Source organism: Anomaloglossus baeobatrachus, chromosome 1 (genome assembly GCF_048569485.1).
Source record: "Anomaloglossus baeobatrachus isolate aAnoBae1 chromosome 1, aAnoBae1.hap1, whole genome shotgun sequence".
Classification (NCBI taxonomy): domain Eukaryota; kingdom Metazoa; phylum Chordata; class Amphibia; order Anura; family Aromobatidae; genus Anomaloglossus; species Anomaloglossus baeobatrachus.
In genome coordinates this window covers 134,586,728-134,609,570 of record NC_134353.1, presented here as the reverse complement: position 1 = coordinate 134,609,570, position 22,843 = coordinate 134,586,728, and positions in this window count along the sequence as shown.

Sequence of the window (22,843 nt, the reverse complement as noted above, 5' to 3'; positions counted from 1 at the left end):
CGCCCATGATTGGTTGCAGTCAGACACGCCCCCACGCTGAGTGACAGCTGTCTCACTGCAAGCAATCACAGTTGCCGGTGGGTGGATCTATATCGTGCAGTAAAATAAATAAATAAAATAAAAAAAATAAAAAAAATGTGGTTCCCCCTATATTTGATACCAGCAACGATAAAGCCACATGGCTGGAGGCTGGTATTGTCAGGATGGGGAGCGTCACATTATGCGGAGCCCACCACCCTAACAATATCACCCAGCAGCCGCCCGGAATTGCCGCATCCATTAGATGTGACAGTCCCGGGACTCTACCCAGCTCATCCCGAATTGCCATGGTGTGGTGGCAATCGGTGTAATAAGGAGTTAATCATGCCATACCTTCCATGATTAAACTGTAAGTGAAAGTAAAGAAATACACACAACGAAAAATCCTTTATTTAGAATAAAAGACAAAAAAAACTCATTTACCTTTTTATTAATCCCCAAACAACAATCCAGGTCGAAAGTAATCCACACGACACCATCAGTTCTGCTACATGAAGATTACAGGGAGCGCTCTGTGTCCTCTCCATGTAGCACCTGAAGTGAGCCGCACTGTCACCAGACTTCACTCTGCAATGTAGATGTCAAGATTACCAAATCTGCCTCAATGGATAGAGCTCCCGTCTAAGAAGCAATATTTCATGAGTTCGAGTCCCGGCCGTTCCAGTAAAAAATGTAATTTATTTTTAATTTGAAATTATAATTATTTATTTATAATTATAATTTAATTATGCACTGAGGAGAGGAGCCAGACATCAGCTGTGAGCCGCGGGACACACCTCTAAAATCAGAGCAGTTCACGGAATGAGGCTGCATATCTCTCTCTCTCTTTCTCTCTCTCTTCTCTATCTCTCTTTTTCTCTTTTCCCCCTCTCTCTCTCTTCTCTCTCTCAATCTCTCTCTCTTTTTCTATCTCTTTCTCTCTCTCCCCCTCTCTCTCTCTCGCCTCTCTCTTTTTCTCTCTCTCTTTTTCTCTCTCTCTCTCTTCTCAGTCTCTTTTTCTTTTTCCCTCTCTTTTTTTCTCTTTCTCTCTCTCTCCTCTCTCTTTTCTTTCTCTCTCTTTTTCTCAGTCTCTCTTTTTCTCTTTTTCCTTCTCTCTCTCCCTCTCTCTCTTTTTCTCTCTCTCTTTTTCTCAGTCTTTTTTCTCTTTTTACCTCTCTCTTTCTCTCTCTCTTTTTCTCTCTCTTTTTCTCAGTCTCTCTTTTTCTCTTTTTCCCTCTCTCTCTCCTCTTTCTTCTCTCTCAATCTCTCTCTTTTTATCTCTCTCTTTCTCTCTCTCTCTCTCTCTCTCAGACCTGGCGATGATCAGCTGATGCGGTCACCTGACGGAATCAGCTCACACTATAAGTCGAGCGGTGAGGCAGGCTTTTTACTACCCAGCCCACGTCATTTTTTTTAGGGGGGGGCAAAAAAACTCCTGCATGCAGTCCTGGATGGAGTATGCTGAGCCTTCTAGTTCTGAAGCTGCTGTCTGCTGTCTGTCTGTATGGAGGAGAGCAGACAGCAGCTGCAGAATGACAAGGCTCAGCATGCTCCATTCACTAGTGTATGCAGGAGAGAAGACAGCAGCTGCAGAACTACAAGGCTCAGCATACTCCATCCAGGACTGTATGCAGGAGTTTTTTGCCCCCCAAAAAAATAACGTGGGCTTTGCCATATTTTTGTATGCTAGCCAGGTACAGCTGGCATGTACGGGCTGTCCCCAACAGACAGCTGCCTATTTGTACCCGGCTGGGAACCAAAAATATAGGGAAGCCCTTTTTTTAAGTATTTCATGAATTTCTTGAAATAATTAAAAAACAAATGACGTGGCCTTTGCCATATTTTTGTGTCCAGCCAGGTACAACTAGGCAGCTGGGGATTGGAATCCACAGCACAGGTTGGCCGGAGCTTTATGGGCCCCTCTGCTGCGAATTGCAGTCCGCAGCCGCCCCAGAAAATGGCGCTTTCATAGAAGCGCCATCATCTGGCGCTGTATCCAACTCTTCCAGCAGCCCTGAAGCCGGGTGGCTTGCTGGGTAATAATGAGTTAATACTAGCTTTGCTTTACTAGCTAGTATTAAGCCAGAGATTCTTAATGTCAGGCAAGTTTGACCCGGCCATTAAGAATCTCCAATAAAGGGTTAAAAAAAAGACACCACAGAGAGAAAATATACTTTAATAGAAAGAAATGCACAGACACACTTAGAGACTCCATGTTTAGTACTCCCTGTCAGCCCTCCACATTCCTGCTCTTCTGTCTTCTTTCTCCTTCAACCCATGCAGCTTTGCTACATCAGAAAGCACTGCATGGGAGGAAGACGCTGCTGCTTCCCGTGCAGTCTAATCACTCAGTGAGTGAGCAGAAGCTGTGGGCTGTAAGCGGTGACGTCACCGCTGAAAGGCGGGTTACCATAGCAACGGTGCTCCGATCACGTGATTCCCGGTGCCGCAATTCACCGGCTGTGGCATCTAGTCCTTGAATGTGGGCTGACTCTGTAAAGAGTGCCCACATGCATGGACAGGGAAAGAGATGCTGGAACGAACACCGCGTACCGAAGAGATGCACTGACAGGACCTAGCATGACGTCTAGCCATGTGACCAGTCTGTAGCCAATGAGATAATAGACACGTGACTGGTCACATGCTATTTTGATGTCACGATAGGTCCTATCATCAGTGCTGGTTACCGGGAGGATGCAGTGATTATCGGAAGAAAAAGCGGCGGAAGACAGAGTGCAGGACGCGTCACGGGGACTTGTAAGTGTTATGGCAATGTTTATTAACTGTATGTGTACATGTATAATGTGTTTTTATGTGTTTGTGTTTGCCTCCCATTGTTTTCAATGGTGTTCGAGTGGTTCGTCGAACGTTCCCTCACAAACTCACAGTGAATTCCTTTACTGTACCCTCAACACTCACTGTATGATAACTCTACTGTCCCCCCTTCCCCGCCAACAACCCAAGCAAAGTATGGTGACCCCAACATGGTATGGTCAACAACTGTGAAGCCTACACAACCCTCCATGCAGTATAATGGGCCTACATACAGTATAATGGCTGCAACACCTCTTCACACTGTATAATGGTCCCCATTAGCTCTCCAAACAGCGTACTAGCCCCCATACAGACCTCCGCTCAGTAAGATGGAACCCACACAAACCTTCACACTGTATAATTGCTTGCATACAGTATACTGGCCCTCAAATAGCCCTCCATAAAGTGTAAAGGCTCCCTCATAGCTCTCCAAATATTATAATGGCCCCCACATAGCCTTCCAAATAGTATAATGGCTTCAACAAAAGCCCTCCAAATACTATAATGGTCCCCGCATAGGCTTCCATGTAGTAATATGTTCCCCACATAGTCCTCCACATAGTATAATTCACCCCCTATAGTATAATGAGCCCAAATAGTCCTTTATATAGTATGATACACCCATCATAGTCCTCCATATAGTATAATGGGCCCCACATTACCTCCCATATAATACAGTATAATGCACCCCATTAGTCCTCCATATAGTATAATGGGCCCCATATTGACTTACATATAGCATAATGCATCCTCCATAATCCTCCATATAGTATAATGGACCTACATAGTCCTCCATATAGTATAATGCACACCCCATAGTCCTCTATATAGTATAATACACCCACCCATTGTCCTCTATATAGTATAATACACCTTCCACAGTCCTCCATATAGTATAATGCACACCCCATAGTCCTCCATATAGTATAATAGTATAATGCACCTCATAGTGCTCTATCTAGTCTAATGCACCCCATAGTCCTCCATGTAGAATTCACCCTCCATAGTCCTCCATACATTGATGAGCAAAAAGTTAACAATGCTTTAAACTTTTGACTTTCAGGCTCCATATATCACCATCCACTACAGCATTGTTACCATTTTGCTCCTGGAGGTGGAAAAATCTTTTTCTTCCTGAATACTACAAATTACAATTTGTTTTCACATTCCCTAATAGCTCATTGTGTTATTAGGTTTATTCCCAAGTGAAAAGTCACTGGTTCAAATCAGGAAGGAGGGCAGTATGTTGGTTCATTAGTTAGCACTGCAATCTTGCAGCGCTGGGGTTCTGGGTTCAAATCCCCCCAAGAACAATATCTACAAAATTTGTATGTTCTCCCTGTGTTTGCGTGGGAGTTCTGTGGTTTACTTCCACACTCCAAAGACATACTGATAGGGATCTTAGATTGTGAGCCCCAATGGAGACAGTGATGATCACATCTGTCAAGCCTCGTGGAAGGGATTAATAGTGTATATAAGAGTGTGTAAAATAAATAAATAAGAAGCAGCCATGATGATTTCATAAAAAAAGAAGAAAAGCATCATCCAAGGCAACCATAGTTGTCTCTCGTCTAAGAAAATTGCCATATTGCATAGTCCTATACATAGTATAATGCACCCCATAGTTCTCTATAAAGTATAATGAACCCCATAGTCCTTCATATAGCATAATGTCCTCCCTATATCAAAATGCACCCTCCATATATTTTAATGCACCACCCATACTCCTCCATACAGTATAATGAACACCACATAGTCATCCACATAATTTTGCCACCAGTATACTCACTGATTGATAAAATAAAATAAATACTCCCCTCACCTTGTTCCTCCGGCCTCCATGGTGAGCTTTCTGCAGCTCTTCACATCTCTGCACAGCGGGCACATAGTTGTGACGTTATTGATATCAGATCTCAGATGCTGAGGTGGAATGATGTAGGAGGGAGCAAACAACTGTATCATCAACCACGATTTCGATACAGTTGAAAGTGTGATATCAGGCAGGGTGAGGGCCTGGTGCTGACGCTAAAAACTGGGCCCCTCTGATTCACGGGCTCCATAGCGGCCACATACAGTCATGGCCAAAAGTTTTGAGAATGCTACAAATATTAATTTTTACAAAGTCTACTGCTTAAGTTTTTCTAATGGCAATTTGCATATACTCCAGAATGTCATAAAGAGTGATCAGCATAACAGCAATTACTTGCAAAGTCAATATTGGCTAAGAAAATGAACTTTAACCCCCAAAATACATTTCAACATCATTGCATTCCTGCCTTAAAAGGAGCACCTAACATTGTTTTAGTGATTGTTCCATTAACACAGGTGTGGGTGTTGATGAGGACAGGGCTGGCGATCAATCAGTCATGATTAAGTAAGAATGACACCAGTGGACACTTTAAAAGGAGGCTGGTGCTTGGTATCATTGTTTCTCTTCAGTTAACCATGGTTATCTCTAAAGAAACATGTGCAGCCATCATTGCTCTGCACAAAAATGGCCTAACAGGGAAGAGTATCGCAGCTACAAAGATTGCACCTCAGTCAACAATCTATCGCATCATCAAGAACTTCAAGGAGAGAGCTTCCATTGTTGCCAAAAAGGCTCCAGGGCGCCCAAGAAGGACCAGCAAATGCCAGGACCGTATCTTAAAACTGTTTCAGCTGCGGGATCGGACTACCAGCAGTGCCGAGCTAGCTCAGCAATGGCAGCAGGCTGGTATGAGTGCTTCTGCACGCACTTTGAGGCGGGGACTGCTTGAGCAAGGCCTGGTTTCAAGGAGGGCAGCAAAGAAGCCACTTCTCTCCAGAAAAAACATCAGGGACCGACTGATATTCTGCAAAAGGTACAGGGAGTGGACTGCTGAGGACTGGGGTAAAGTCATTTTCTCAGATGAATCCCCTTTTCGATTGTTTGGGACATCTGGAAAACAGCTTATTAGGAGAAGAAGAGGTGAGCGCTACCACCAGTCTTGTCTCATGCCAACTGTTAAGCATCCTGAAACGATTCATGTGTGGGGTTGCTTCTCAGCCAAGGGAATCGGCTCACTCACAGTCTTGCCTAAAAACACAGCCATGAATAAAGAATGGTACCAGAATGTCCTCCAAGAGCAACTTCTCCCAACTGTCCAAGAGCAGTTTGGCGCCCAACAATGCCTTTTCCAGCATGATGGAGCACCTTGCCATAAAGCAAAGGTGATCACTAAATGGCTCATGGAACAAAACATAGAGATTTTGGGTCCATGGCCTGGAAACTCCCCAGATCTTAATCCCATTGAGAACTTGTGGGCAATCATCAAGAGACGGGTGGACAAACAAAAACCAACAAATTCTGGCAAAATGCAAGCATTGCTTATGCAAGAATGGACAGCTATCAGTCAGGATTTGGTCCAGAAGTTGATTGAGAGCATGCCAGGGAGAATTGCAGAGGTCCTGAAGAAGAAGGGTCAACACTGCAAATATTGACTTGCTGCATTAACTCATTCTAACTGTCAATATAACCTTTTGACTCTTCAAGGGGGACTCTCCTGTCACTTCCTATGTCCCTGATCTTTTTATTAACTAAACTCCTCACTTCAACTCTCCCTTACCCGAGAGCAGGGGCGTAATGACCGCAGCCACAAAGATCGCGACTGCAACCGGGCCCAGCAGGGCTAGGTGCCCAGCACCTGCCCTGCAGAGAAGCAGTTGGCTCCTCCCTGAGAGAAGAGCGGCGCTGTTCAGTGGTAGACCACATGGCCGCTATGGGACCTGTGAGTCAGAGGGGCCCAATGCCAGCAGTGGCACTGGGCCCTCCTCAACCACAGGCCCTCGCCCATCATTGCACACAGCAATGATGAAGGATGGCGTGGTGCGCTGCACTCCAACCTTCATCATTCTCACCCTGTGCCTGAGCTCGACTGTTGTGAATGTTAGTTATGTTTTGGCTGCTGGGAGGCTCCCTCTGGTGGCCAGGAATGGTTTGGACTTGGACCAGGTGTGTTGTGCAGTGGGTGTTTCCTTTGCTAACTCTCTGCTTATTTAAATCCTGGTCTGATTGCAGGCTGTTACCGGATGTCAGTTGTTCTTTGTATCTCCAGCCTGCTTAATCCTGCTCTACACCACATCTTCCCCAGATAAGTGCTTGTTCTTTATTTATTGTCTGGTTCTTTTGTTTATCTGGGTTTGTCATTTGCTGTGGTTGGTTTCAGGTTATTTGCTTGCAGGGATTTTCCCCCTTAGTGGATTGTTGAGGAACTCCCTGCAGTTCTGTGTGGAGTATAGCTCCTTTGGGTCCATGTGTTTGTGGCTTGTTGACTTTGTTATGATTCTTGTTTTCTGTTCATTACTATGACAAGGGCACCTGATATAGGACGGAGTTCAGATCGTGCGATCTGAGAGCCTTTTTGTACTATCAGGAAGTTGGTATTTTGCAGGGTTTTTCTCTGGCCACCATCAGTCCCTTTCCTATTTTAGTCAGCGGGGGCCTCACCTTTTGCTAATCCTGTCATCTACCTGTGTATTGTGTTTTTCCTATATCACCGCAGTCTTTGAATGTGGGAGGCTTGCTATTCTTGTCTATTTTCTGAGGCAGAGAGTTATTCATCTTTCCTACCTTTAGGATAGTTAGTTCTCCGGCTGGGTTCACGGTGCACAGGATGTTAGTTCACCCCTCGGCTACTTCTAGTTGTGATGGTTAGTAAGGGGATGGCGGCCAGATCAGTTGCCAATGCTCTTGTCACCTTTTGCCAATGATTTGTGGTGGTCTTCCATGGTTACGGATCATAACAGTACATCCGGCCAACAAATTTAAAAGGTACCCTTAAGAAGAAAAAAAAAAAAAAGCTGCTGAGAAAACATTTTTTTTTTGGTATTTTTCCTTTTCTTCTTTGGGTTCTGTGGAAGATTTCTTTTTCTAGCATGGATGAATTGGGTGAGCGTGTTGCTCATCTTGATGCTAAGGTTCGTCGTATAGAGTCTTATCTTGCACAGACTCCCCTTGCAGAGCCTAAGATTCCTGTTCCTGAATTTTTTTCGGGAGATAGGTCGAGATTTTTGAGCTTCAAAAATAATTGTAAATTATTTTTTGACCTGCGCCCTAAGTCCTCAGGGAATCCCGTACAGCAGGTTAAGATTGTCATCTCCTTGCTGCGTGGTGACCCTCAGGACTGGGCTTTCTCTTTAGCGTCTGATGATCCGATTCTCAGTGATGTGGACTCCTTTTTTCAGGCCTTGGGTTTATTATATGACAAACCCAATATTGTGGACCAAGCAGAAAAGGTCTTGTTCTCCTTAACTCAGGGTTTGGATTCTGCAGAAACGTTTTGTCAGAAATTTCGAAAGTGGGCGGTCCTTACCAAATGGAATGATGATGCGCTTGCGGCTCTTTTTCGGAAGGGTATTGCTGATGCTGTGAAGGATGTAATGGTAGAATTTCCCGTCCCTTCTGGTCTTGATGCCTCTATGACCTTGGCCATTCAGATTGATAGGCGTTTACGTGAGCGCAGGAAGATACCTGCTGGTTTTGTGCCTGTGAAACAGCCTTTGGAGCCTATGGAGTGTGATAGGATCCTTTCTAATGCTAGTCGGCAGGGGTTCAGATGGAAGAATTGACTGTGCTTCTATTGTAGAGACGCTTCTCATAACATCTCTGTCTGCCCTAAACGTGAAAGGAGATTGGCTACTCCTGTTACTGTGGGTTCTTTGCAACCAAAGTTTCTTTTGTCTGTCACATTGATTTGCTCATTGTCTTCCTTTTCTGCATTTGCCTTTGTGGACTCAGGGGCAGCGCTCAATTTGATGGAATTTGGGTTTGCTAGGGATTGTGGTTTTCCCATGCTTCCTTTGCAAACTCCTATTCCTTTAAGGGGCATTGATGCTACCCCTTTGGCAGAACATAAACCCCAATTTTGGACCCAGGTGCCTATGAGAGTTGCACCAGCGCATCAGGAAACTTGTACATTTTTAGTATTGCATAATCTACAGGATACCTTGGTACTGGGATTTCCGTGGTTGCAGACCCATAATCCGGTTCTTGACTGGAGATCCTTGTCGGTAGCTAGTTGGGGTTGTCAAGGTGTGTATCAGGACCTTTCAGTGTCCTCCACGTCTTCTCAGGCAGTTGATGTTACGGCCTTCTTGTCTGATTTCCGTGATGTATTTAATGACCAGGAATCTGATTCTCTGCCCCCACACCGGGACTGTGACTGTGCCATTGAGTTGGTGCCCGGTTGTAAATTTCCCAAGGGGCGGATTTTCAACTTGTCTGTGCCCGAACATGATGCCATGCGGTCATACATCAGGGAATCATTGGAGAAGGGGCACATTCGGCCCTCATCTTCTCCTTTGGGTGCCGGCTTCTTCTTTGTTGCTAAGAAAGATGGTTCGTTGAGGCCTTGTATTGATTATCGTCTTCTTAATAAAATTACGGTCAAATATCAGTACCCTTTGCCTCTGATGTCTGATCTGTTCTCTAGAGTGAAGAGTGCCAAATGGTTTACGAAACTGGATCTCAAGGGTGCGTATAATCTCATCCGTATTAAGGAGGGTGATGAATGGAAGACGGCTTTTAATACTCCTGGGTGTACATTATAATACATGGAGGCCTATGGAGTGCATTAAATGGTATGGGGGCTGCATACTACAATTTGAAGGACTGTATTAATTGGGGCTGTATTATAAAACATTTAGTATGACGCCCTAGACCCCCAGGGGTCACAGTTCAGTAACACCACACACACACACCCCTTCCCCTGGGTAGGTGACACCAGTCAAACAAAATCCTTGTTGCCAGCCTCCAGGCTTGATGTGCACACCAGGTGGGGCGGAGCAAGGCGGTTGACCTCACCCACCGAGGAGTTCACAGGCCTGGAGGCGGGAAAAGTCAGTTAGTGGAGTGGAGGAGTTGAGAGTGGAAGTGAGAAGAGTAAAAACTGTGTGTGTCTGGGTTGGAGCCCAGGCACGATCAGCAAGGTCGGCAGACGGTGGTGGCCGTCTGCAGGAGTTGGTGGAAGTCTGCAGAACCGTAGGACCGCGGTCTGGCGGTGGCCCGCCGGTACCGAACCGGGGAGCAGATTGAAGACAAGCACCAAGACAGGGTACTCAGACCCCGACCAGGCTCGGAGCCGCCGTAAAGGTCAAATTCTCTGATTGCGGTCTGGACCTCAGGGGTTCATTCCCACCTAAGTCCCGTCAGAAGGCAACAGCCCAACCCGTCCAGATAAGTGCCACCGCCAAGGGCCAGAGATCCAAGGGCCAGCGCCTGCAGGCAAACGGGCTCTCCCGACACGTACACGCTGGGGAGCGAACTACCCGTGGGAAGCCATAGGAGTCAAATACACAGGTGCAGGAAAACGACAGCCACCATCAACCCGTCCGGGGAGAGTGAGAACACCGCAGCCGGCTGTGGGCCCCGTCCATCCAGCCGTTTGGTTTACCAGAGACTCTGTCCTTCTGTGTCTGAGTGAGTACAACAGTGCCATCCGGCACCGCGCTGCACCGCAATGTTGCACCCGCGCCCACGCTGCCTCCCCGCCTCGGCACCTGCACCTATACCTCCTCCCTACTCCCCAACCGGGGCCCCGGGACCAACAGCCCCTACCCATGGAGGGGTCAATACCTTAGCTGTTCTCCGCCATCGCTCCAGGGATTCCCCGTCACCAGCAGCAGTGGTGCTCACCATCACCACAACCCGTGGGTGGCGTCACGACCGACATCCCAAATACTCACCAAAAACCTCCCCCTTTTCACTCGTGGGCGAGGAGCCGCTGCTCGAGCCCCGGGTCCAGCCCCATGCTCGAGCCACCGAGGAGCAGAAGCACCGGACCCGAGCGCCAGCGATTCCAGTCGACCGGCGTTCCCACCCCTCCGCCCGCGACAACTTGGCGTCATGAACAGGATCCTACCCGTCTACTTACCAGTAGAAGTGCGCCTCGCAGTCCCCGTCGGCGGTGTCCGGCTGAAAAATTTGAAAGTCCGCCATCTTGGGCACGAAAAGTTCCCGCTCGAGTCGTCTTCCCCGAGCAGGGAAGGCGCGAAAGTGAAGTCTCATCCCCGAGAAAAGGAGGTGCGAGAGAGAACCAAGGGGGGAGGCAGATGGAAAAACGTCGGCATTCCCGGACGGGAGCGCAGGGGCGCCCGCCGCTGGAGCGGCGGGGCTTGGAAGAAGCAGAGGAGGAGTAGCCTTTGAAGTCTGCGGCCCGGGCGAGCTCCCTGTCGGGACCGCTGCTTGGTTGGAGCGGGAGCTAGGCTGGTCCTGTATGAAGGTGAGGGCACAGAGCCTGCAGGAGCTGCTGGATTGGAAAGCAAAGGTATGCAGGATGGTTGCCGTGGTGTGGGCCCGGCCCTGCAGTGCCGCGATCAAGCCACGCAGGCCCCCGAGCCGGCCCTGATAGAGTGGGAGCCTGGACCCAGCCGCGCCGCAGCAGGTGAGGTCGAGATGGTGCAGCTGATGGAGGAAGGGATCCCGAGTACGCTGCCCCAGCCACCGTTCCCGGTAACAGCCTACAGCCCCAGAACCCGCTGCACCTGGATGGGGAATCCGATTGATTGTCTGACCATCGACCAGTCCGGGTCGCAGCGGTGGTAGCCGCGTTTTCACCTGATTTGCAGCAGAACTGTTGTCCCCGTTGGGACCCTAAGTTATGTGTTTTTCTTAAAAGCCCCTTTTCACATGAGAAATCATGAGCATGGCCGAGAACTCGCAGGCCACCCACGCACTTGTGGGCTTGTAAATAATTCCAGGCTGGAGTTCCGTTAACCACCTCCGGAGAGGCAAGTTGGAGGAAGGACCCGCAGCAGAGCAGGCTAGGGTCCGGTCACCACCAGGACCGGTGACCATCCTCCGGGGTCAGGGGTCCCCCTGGACGTGGGGCCCCCTGAATGACAGCCGGGTGCGAGACACCGTACCCATTCCCGCTTGGGCGACCTGAACCAGGTTCTGTTTTCCGGACTGGGGAAAAGGGATGCTGCCCGCGTCTTAGGGGTAGCATCAAGGTTTAGGTTGTTTGGGTGGGAAAGCGGAAGAACTGGGACCCGTCCGTTGTTATTAAAAATGTTTTTATTACCGTTGGTAACGTTTAAAGTAACAAGCCTCCCGTAAGGGAAGATTTAAAATATGCATACCGTTTGTTTGTTTTTATATTTTTCAGAAAATAAAACCGGTGATGGACGGGCAGCCCATGGACGGTCTGCATTTTACCAAGGGGGAGTGTGATGCCCTGGACCCCCAGGGGTCTCAGTACAGTAACACCACACACACACACCCTTTCCCCTGGGTAGGTGACGCCAGTCAAACAAAATCCTTGTTGCCAGCCTCTAGGCTTGATGTCCAAACCAGGTGGGGCAGAGCCAGGCAGTTGAACCCACCCACTGAGGAGTTCACAGGCCTGGAGGCGGGAAAAGTCAGTTAGTGGAGTGGAGGAGTTGAGAGTGGAAGTGAGGAGTAAAAACTGTGTGTATCTGGGTTGGAGCCCAGGCACGATCAGCAAGGTCGGCAGACGGTGGTGGCCGTCTGCAGGAGTTGATGGACGTCAGTGGAACCGTAGGACCAGGGTCGGGCAGTGGCCCGCCGGTACCGAACCGAGGAGCAGATTGAAGCCAAGCACCAAGGCAGGGTACTCAGACTCCGACCAGGCTCGGAGCCGCCGTAAAGGTCAAATTATCTGATTGCGGTCTGGACCTCAGGGGTTCATTCCCACCTAAGTCCCGTCAGAAGGCAACAGTCCAACCCGTCCGGATAAGTGCCACTGCCAAGGGCCAGAGATCCAAGGGCCAGCGCCTGCAAGCAAGCAGGCTCTCCCGACACGTACACGCCGGGGAGCGGACTACCCGTGGGAAGCCATAGGAGTCAAATACACATACACAGGTGCAGGAAAACGACAACCACCATCAACCCGTCCGGGGAGAGTGAGAACACCGCAGCCGGCTGTGGGCCCCGTCCATCCAGCCGTTTGGTTTACCAGAGACTCTGTCCTTCTGTGTCTGAGTGAGTACAACAGTGCTATCCGACACCGCGCTGCACCGCAACGTTGCACCCGCGCCCACGCTGCCTCCCCACCTCGGCACCTGCACCTATACCTTTTACCTCCTCCCTACTCCCCAACCGGGGCCCCGAGACCAACAGCCCCTACCCACGGAGGGGTCAACACCTTAGCTGCTCTCCGCCATTGCTCCCGGGATTCCCCGTCACCAGCAGCGGTGGTGCTCACCATCACCACAACCCGTGGGTGGCGTCACGACCGACATCCCAAATACCCACCAAAAACCTCCCCCTTTTCACTCGTGGGCGAGGAGGCGCTGCTCGAGCCCCGGGTCCGGCTCCGTGCTCGAGCCACCGAGGAGCAGAAGCACCGGACCCGAGCGCCAGCGATTCCAGGCGAGCGGCGTTCCCACCCCTCCGTCCGCGACATTAGCATTACGGGTTGCATTATAATACATTCAGGACTATAGGGTGCATTATAAAATATGGAGGACTATGGTGGCTGCATCTAGTGGCCGTATGGACACATTACACCGTTATATCAATTTCAAACATGGCACAGTTACATAAGCAAATGGTGGATTGCAGGTCAAGGGCGGCCGAGCCTTACACCCCATTACATACCAGCACTGCAGAACATATAAAAGATTACAATACAGTTACATACAGGGACTTGCATGTGATGCTTGTTCTGTGTGGGGTTTTCACTGTTCCCTTTTTTCCATTTGGTCTGGACATGAGAACTTCTTCCAGACATATTTGAATGCAGAGCTTACAGCAAAAGTACATTTGGCTTTACACATTTCCAGCACTTTCCTTATCTATTCCAAACTTGCACAAACGCCTCCTACTGTTACCACAATGCTGAGCAGCTTCTGCCTTAGGTGTCCTTATTATTGCACCTGCTGTGTGGCACAAAAACAAAATTCCAAGTGCAGTGAAATTGCAAAAAAAGTGCGATTGCACGATTGATTTGGGGGTATTTTATTCACGATGTTCACTATATGGTAAAACTGATGTATTGGCGTGATGCCTCAGGTGGGTATGAGTTTTTAGAAATATGAAATATGAATAGGTTTATGTGACGCCCCTGGACTATTCAGGTCGTCACAGGGTACTGCACAAACTGCCCTCCCCGTGCAGTATTCAAATCCCTCATGGTCCCCATCTTGCAGTACTGCCTCCAACAGCAAATCAAATCCTAGATAGACCCTGCACCACACCCACCTGCACACCAGTGGTCGTCTTAAGTGGAATAGGGCCGCCCACCTAGGGGTCAGGCAGGGAGGTGGAAGGTGTTAGAGAAGTCGAGTAGAGAGAGTCGAGTGGTAGCCCTGAGCTGAGAGGAGCTCAGAGGAAGCTGGGAGTAATGGCTCCCAGGGGAAGCTGACTAGGTTGCAGACGGTCGTCTGGACCTAGAGTAGTCAGAGCCCCGGTCGCAGGGGATTGAGGCTAGGTGCCTGGGACCTGTCAAAGAGGACGGTCAGCAGCCTGGTCCTATCACCGGTCTGGGACCGAATGCACGATGGGGTACACGGACCCTAGGTCGGGGAGAAGCTTCAGGCAACCTGGCAATTAACCTGAGGAGGACAGGGCTTTTATGGACTGTTCCCACCAGCTCAGAGTGCGGGGGAACTAGCGCAACGAGGGGGATAGGGCTTTCCACACAAGCGGCCGACTGAAATCCCAAGCGTGAGCCCCTGAGAGCAGGCTCCCTCACTTAGCCACAGTGGGGAGCGGGGCCTGGCAAGTTTCAAGCTACCAAGCCACTACGGAGAATCTAAACTTTGTGCCAGGAGGCAGGTCATGGATCACCAGGCAGTGCTGCAGGGGACGGAACCCGGACGAGCTCCCCTCTGAGAGACAATGGCAGACAGAGACTTGGTTTACCCGGTTGTCAGCATCTGCTTATTTGCTGATTGAGTACCAGAGTGACCCCTGCACAGCATCCCCTTATCACCCATCCAGTACCCGGGGCCTTCCCCTACCCATGGTGGGGAACGACACCTTGCTGCCCCACTCCATCACCCCGGGGACTCCCAACGACAGCGGCGGTATTCCCTAGTTACCATACACCACAGGTGGCGTCACAAACTATAACTTCCATGGAAATATTCCCCCCTTTTTACATTTGGAGTGTGGCCCCTGGCCCCCGGGTCCGGAGACCCTCGAGCCACGAATAATCAACCCCACGGACCCGAGCGGTTCGATCCGCTGTTGGGGCGGCACACCTCTTTTTATCTAAGGGGTTAAAAATAATAATTCTGAAGTTTATCCAAAAAAAGAATTGTGGTTTTGGTGACATTTTCTGCGACCCATAGTGTTCTCATTTTTCGGGTTTTGGGGCTCAGTGATAGCTTATTTTTGGCGTCTTGAGCTGACATTTTTAATTATTCCATTTTTGTGCAGATGCTACGTTTTGATCTCCTGTTATTGCATTTTTTTTTAAATTGTGACGACCAAAAATAAGTAATTTTGGCATTTGGAGTTTTTTCTCGCCATGCCGTGTACCGATCAGATTAATTGATTTTTTGAATTTGCTAGATTGGGCATTTCTGAAAGCAGTGATCCCAAATATGTGTAAAAAAATATTTATTAACTGTTTTATTTTCAATGGGGCATGATTTTAGGTTTTTTTACTTTATCATTTTTAAGAACTTTATTTTTTTTTATTTTACTATTCCCACTAAGGGACTTTATGGATTAGCTACACAGTTCTGATCAGCAAACTGACATGGGAACGAAGCCAGTATGGATAGACATGGGGCCAGGATGGAGAGGCATGGGGCCAGTATAAAGAGGCATGGGAATGGAGAGACATGGGGCCAGTGTCACAATACTGTTTGCACTCTGCTGTCACAGAGTTGTATTGGTCACCTGATTCTGTTGTCGGCATTTCCCCGTGGGAGGAGCCTATTCTTCTATGCCTCGTTTCCACACCAAAGTTATCAGGACGTTCCTTCCATCATCACGGTGCCAGTTATAGTCCTGCTCTGCAGCGTGCTTGCTCGGTCCCTGTAAGTGCTCTAGATTCTGTTCGTTACATCCCCCGACCATTCCTGACGTCCATTCTGCCCGACCTCGCTGTCTCCTATCTCCTCCATCTTGTCTTACCTTCCGTGCTTTCCTCCCCTGTTTGTTGTCTCATCCCTGTGCCTCCTCTTTCGGATTGTTCTCCCAGTTACCAACTTCTGGCTTGTCTGTGACCCTGACTCCGCCTCCTCACTTGTACTGCGCTCCCTCTCGGCTCTGACCCGGCTAGTACGACTCCCCTTAGCAACCACTTAGTTACCTGGGACGCCATGTGCCTTGGCTCCTTCTAGTGGTTGTTCTCGTTACAGATTGCTATGGTTCCCTCTTGTGGTTGATCTCGTTACACACACTGTGTGCTGACTCCCCCTAGTGGTGACATCACAGACAGGAGAAAGAGACATGGGGCCAGAATGGAGAGACATGGGATCATGATGGATAGAAATTGGTTCAGGATGGCGACACATGGGGCCAGGATGGAGAGAAATGGGGTGAGGATGTGGGACATTATTACAGAAAGAGGCCAGGAAGTATGTACAGAGCTCCTGTGTTTTATGGCACTTATAGTAATATTAGTACTGTATTCTTTTTATTAATGATCATTATTGTATTATTTGGTCACTATGTGGTGATAATATGTGGTCCGGCCATTGTGTAACGTTATTTGTCCCTTGTATGTGGTATTATTGATCATTTTATCTTATTATTATTATTTATCTTATTATTTTATCAAATGTATCTGACACATTTACCTTAAAGAAAAATAAATAAAAATATACCTAAAAAAAGTATTTGCTATTTTATGAAATTTATAAATAGATTAGAGTAGAGTAGGGCCCTACCAAAGGAGTCTACCTTTTCATAGTGGCAGGCTTAAAAAAATTTCTTCGCCAAAACAAAAGCTGATGGCTATGTACTGTATGTGACATGGTGTTCGATGGGAACTTTTAATATCTGATTGGTGCAGAAGTGGAGTTTTTCCAAGAGTGGTTTGTGGGACTGTGAAAGGTTTGAGGGGTGGAGGCAGAGCTGGAGTGGAGCATGTACCTGGTGATGTGGTCAAGACCCATGCAGATCATCTGGAACGCAGACCACACTGATGTAAACTGTTTTGAATGGTCTGATGTGACACTTAAGTGCCTCTTACCTCCGTTAAATGTGCCTGGTGTGTATGGCATTCATCATCCGGTTCTGAAAGGCATTGTTCACAATGAAGCGGTTATTAGTGTGGGATGTGGTCAAAGGACGTCCACTTTTATGCCTTTCTGTGCTTTCCAGTCTCTCTGTATCTCTGTTACAACTTGCTGATGACACTCTGTGACACTTTAAGGTCAGTGGTCACTTCTGTCTGAGAACAACCTGTTTGAAGCCTCACAATGATGAGGTATTGTTGATCAATTTTTAGTCTCATAATGTCAAAATGTGAACAGCATGATGAGGAGGACTGTTTAAATACCAATTCTAATTGAACCCACAAGTTTAGTGGGCGATTTGAGGATCAAACACTTTTTGTGAATGTCACCATTTAGCTCATTCAAAAGTTTAGGGAAGGTCACATTAAGTGCACCTGAAAAGGTTAGAGTGCATTTTAGGATCATCCTGAACTTTCACCCAAAAGCTAAATATCCCAAACTACAGGAAGCAGTCTCACTCGCGCAGTTTGAGAGAGAGGAGTGATATTGCAGCCCGATGTGTCTGTGTGAGAGCGGAGTGATACCGCGATTGTGTGTATGTGAGAGCGGAGTGATACTGCGATTTGATGTATGTGTGTGTCAGAGCGAAGTGATACAGCGATCAAATGTGTGTATAAGAGTGGGGTGATACTGGGACCTGATCTGTGTGTGTGAGAACTGCGAAGTACCTCACAAGGATGCAGATCTCTGTGGGAGAGCCCATACACTGTTGACACTTGCTCACTGGAGCTGTTGGGGTCTGGTGAGTGCATTTTTTGGGGGGGTTGTCTGATTTATTTTGTGGCTGTCTTTTGGGGGTGTCTGCTTTTTTAATAAAGAGTCTTGCTGTATTTAACTTTTTCGCTGCCTGTGCACTTCATCATTGAACAGAACCTAGGGCTTATTTTTGGAGTAGGGCTTATATTTTAAGTATACTCCAAAAAGGCCGAAAATTGCTCTGGAGATAGAAGCCTCTGTGCTCCTGGTGTATCCAGTTTTAGATCTGGAAGACATGGACTGTTGTGTGAGCAGGCTCTTTTTACTTCAGCACCCCTGGTATTTCCAGTATAAAATCAGAAAAACAGGGTGGACCACAGTGTGGGTTGACTTATCTTTCCTCAGCACACCTAGTATTTTCAGTATTAGGGTAAGTTCACACAGTGCGTTTTTCGCGGCATTTTTGCACGTTTTTCGGGTGCGTTTTTGGCCTCAAAACTGCATGACTTTGCTTCCCCAGCAAAGTCTGAGTTTTCATTTTTGCTGTCCGCACACAACTTTTTTTTTAAGCTGCGTTTTTGAGCTTAAAAAAAAAATGGACATGTCAATTCTTTCCTGCGTTTTTCTGCATTTTCCCCCCATGCAATGCATTGGAAAACCGCAGAAAAACGCAGAGATCAAAAACGCAGCAAAACGCAGCCAAAAACGCACCAAATCGTGGTAAAAACGCATGCGTTTTTTGCCGCGGGTGCGTTTTTGTGCGTTTTTAGCGGCCAAAAACGCACAAAAACGCAGCGTCAAAAAAACGCAGTGTGAACTTAGCCTTAGATTAAAACAGTAGGGTGGACAGTAGTGTGAACAGCTAACAGCTTTTCAGCTTTTTCTTATCTCTGCACTCCTAGTATCCTCAGTTTTTGATCAGGAACACATGCACAGTAGTGGTAGCATCCTCTCTGTACCTCAGCACCACTGGTATTTGCAATGTTAAATCAGAGAGACTGGATGGATTGCACTTTGAGTTTACTTTTTTCCTCAACACCCCTAGTAATTTCAGCATTAGATGAAATTAGTAGGGCAGACAATAGTGGAAGCAGCCTTTTCTTACTTCTTCACCCCTGGTATCTCAAGTATTGCATCAGGAAGACAAGACATGGACAGGAGTGTGAGCAGCCTCTTCTTACATCTGTGCTCCTGGCAACACTGCTGTTCATCCAGCTGCTTTGATCCAAGATATAACGGGTGCTGAGATAAGAATAGTTAGATCACTATGTGGTTCACCTTGTCTTTTGGATCTAATACTGAAGATAACAGGGATGCAGAGGTAAGATGAGGCAGTGAACACTACTGTCCACCATGTCTTCTGGATATAATACTGGAGGTACCAGAGGTGCCGAGAAGATAAATGCTAGGATCAAGTGTCTCACAATGCTGTCCATTGAATCTCTTTGATTTAACACAGAAAATACCAATGGTGCTGAAGTATAGAGAGGATGCCATCACTGCTTGCCATGTTTTCCTGATCAAAAACTAGGGACACTAGGAGTGCAAAGATAGGAAGAGGCTGTTCACATTACTGTCCACCCTGCTTTTTTGCTCAAATGCTGAAGATATTAGGGGTGCTGATGAATGATAAGTCAACTGACAATGTGGTCCACCCTGTCTTTATTATTTAATACTGGAAATACCACAGATGCTGAAGTAAAAAGAGACTGCTCATATTGCTATCCATGTCTTCCTGATCTAATACTGGAAATACCAGGAATGCAAAAGGTGAGAAGAGGCTGCTGATGCTTGTTTGCACCCTGTCTTCCTGATTTAATACTGGAATACTGGAGATGGCAGGGGTGCTGAGGTAAGAATAGTCAGCTCCCATTGCTGCCCACCCTGCATATCCAATCTAATTTCTGATTTCAAAATTAGGAGAGCATGTACGCACAGTTGCCAATGTAGCACCCCTGACGTATCAGGTGCCACAAAATGTAACCTGTGGAAACCCAAACCCCGGAATATCTGTGCCAGTCAACACACCAGCACCCTCAGGCCACATACATAACCCCAATTCCAGACTGGGAGACAGCCTAGCAGCAAGTAAAAGGGATGGGCACTTATTGGCTAATTGTCACCCAATCTGTAAAGAGAGAGGCCAGTGGTCAGTTGGGAAGTTGGCGGGAGGAAGTGGAGAGTTAAGAGTTGAGAGTTGGAAGTGAAAGAGTTAGGAGTGAGGAGTGAAGTAAAGGAGGAAAGGTGTAAAGACCTAAAGTAAGAACTGGACACTGTAAAGGAGAAAAGGACTGTGGAGTAAGGAACCGGGACTCCAGGAACCGTGGGTTACCTGTGGAAGTATAATACTCCAGGAACCGCGGAGCGACTGTGGAAGTCTGGAACCAAGGCTCACAGGACTCAGCACAATGCGGGGTGCAGACCCTCGGACAGCGGGACACTTTATGGTCAACTGTTAAATCTGCCAGGTGAGAGGATCTCCAGGGTTCCTCACCACCCAAAGAGTCTGAAGCATCAGCAGCAAAGAGAGGACCTGGGACAAGGGACAGAAGTCAACCCATGAAATAGTCCAGGCTACCTGCAATAGGACCAAGACTGAAACGGAGGGGCTCCCCCAGAAGCTCTAAGCCACAGGAGCCCAATACCAGCAAGTGAAGGATAGCTACCTCAGGTCACAGCTGGCACGGAGAACAAGGGGAGCAGGAACACCTGAAACCGGCACCAGTGGGTCCACGTACCAAGGCAAAGTAAAAAGGTGTGTTGAAACAGCAATACTGGTGTGGACTGTTTCCTTCTTGCCTCCGTACACATACACTGACTGTCCCCTACTATAGCCCCCTCATCATCCACTGCTGGGGCCTAGCCCTGCTTGCAGAGGGCCCAAAACACCTAAGCTGCATTACCCCACCAGCCCCAGCAGGACCCTGCAGCGGGGGCTTCAATAACCTGGCCGCACACCGCAAGTGGCGTAGTCGAAAACTCTTATTTTTTCCCATTTTTCATCTCTTTTTATCGGAGCGACCCCCAGGGTCACGGATACGGGCATCGGCCGCGACCACGACTGTTCCTGCCTGTGCGCCACACACCCAGGACCGAGTACCCCACAGCCCTTGGGCGTCATACCCACCATCTTCCTGATCTAATACTGGGCATAAAAGGAGTGCATTGGTAAGAAGAGGCTGCTCACCCTGCTGTTTTGATCTAATGCTGAAGATATCAGGGGTGTTGAGATAAGAATAGTCAACTCACACTGTTTTTCTGATAGAATACTGGAAATACTAGGACTGCTGATGTACAAATAGGCTGCTCAGACTGCTGTCCATGTGTTGTGTTCCTGATGTAATACTGGACATGCATGTAGTGCAGAGGCAAGAAGAGATTTCTTTATTGCTGTACACCTTGTCTATCTTATCTAACACAGGAGATACCAGGTGTCCTGAGATAAAAAGAGGCTGATCACACTACTGTCCTCCTTAGGCTGCTTTCACACATCCGGCTTGAGCTGTGCGGCTCAATCCGGCTGTGCAAGCTATGCAACGGATGCGGTGAAAACACCGCATCCTTTGCATAAGTTTTTCCTTTGCGGCCAGTCCGGTTTTTGCCGCTTGCGGCATGCTACTGAGCATGCGCAGTGGCAAAAACCGCATGCGGCGGCCGTATGCGGTTATTGCCGCATCGCGCCGCATCCAGCCGCCATAGGCATGCATTGAAAAATGCGCCGCATCGGTCGAATGCGGCGCGATGCGTTTTTTTTTTGCCGCACGAAAAAACGTGCCAGGCAACGTTCCATCCAGCCGCCACATCGGCTAAATCTGCCGCATGCGGCAAAAACTGGACGGAACGCAAGGTCATGCGGCACAATGCGGCACTAATTAAAGTCTATGCAGGAAAATCGCAACCGGCAGCAAAAAAAAACGGTTGCGATTTTCCTGCAAAGTGCCGGATTGTACCGCATTGCAGAAACCAGAGGTGTGAAAGCAGCCTTACTCTCCCTTCTTAAGCACCTCAAGAAGGTGTGGCCTTTGTTGGTAGGAAACACAGATTAGAATGCCTAGGACATCCTTCTATACATGGTTGACAGGACAAGGTTCTGGCCTACAGGTGTAAGCAGGGTAACACTGGATTTCAAATAGGTAAATGACTGCCAGATCCAGATCAGTATTGGCAACCAAAGTCAGGAGGTTAAATACACAATGGATCAGTACAAGGATAGTTGGGTCTATCAAAGTCAACAAGCCAAGCCAAACACTAGAACTAATTAAAAAATGCCACCAGGACAATATCCAGGAAACTCCCCACCGTCCAGGTCTTAAGGTCCAGTCACACACGACTTACCAGCGATCCCGAAAATGATGCGACCTGATAGGGATCGCTGGTAAGTCACTGGGAGGTCGCTGGTGAGATGTCACACAGTCAGATCTTACCAGCGATGCAGGAACAATACAGGTCGCAGTAGCGACCTGTATAACGATCTCAGCAGTCACTGTGACCCTGTCACACAGTGTCAAACACAGCGATGCGTCCTGCCCAGAAGGACATTGCCTTTGAAGAAAATGGTCCAGGACATTCGGCAACAACTAGAGATCTCACAGCAGGGGCCTGATCGCTGGTAGGTGTCACACATAACGAGATCGCTAACGGGATCGCTACTGCGTCACAGAAACCGTGCCTCAGCTGCGATCTCGTTATGTGTGAAGGTACCTTTAGAGAAGTAATGTAAATTGTGCAAAGTTCCGATCCTATGTTTAGATTCAATGCAACATACAGATCTGAGTTAGCAGAGATTCACAACATCCTTTTGTCATAGTGATTCTACAGCTTGTGTTACCCGTGGCAGCTTTTATTAAGCTATGTTTGAAAATTTCAGTCCACAAATAAGTCTGAATCAGATATTAGCAATATTTTGCAGAAAAGTCTGCACTGGTATTGGTAACTAATTATCATGCCTCTTTCAAATCTAGAAATCAATTTTTGTTTGCTGTAACAGTAAACACTGCTGATTTCATGAATAAAACCCCCATGGCGATTAGCATGGGGTTTGCATGGTCGCACAGGCATCTCATTCGTGGAGCTGAGTATTTTGTCTTAACTGCAAGAGTTAACTTTGTTGAATTTTGTCTGTCAAGGTTGGTAACGC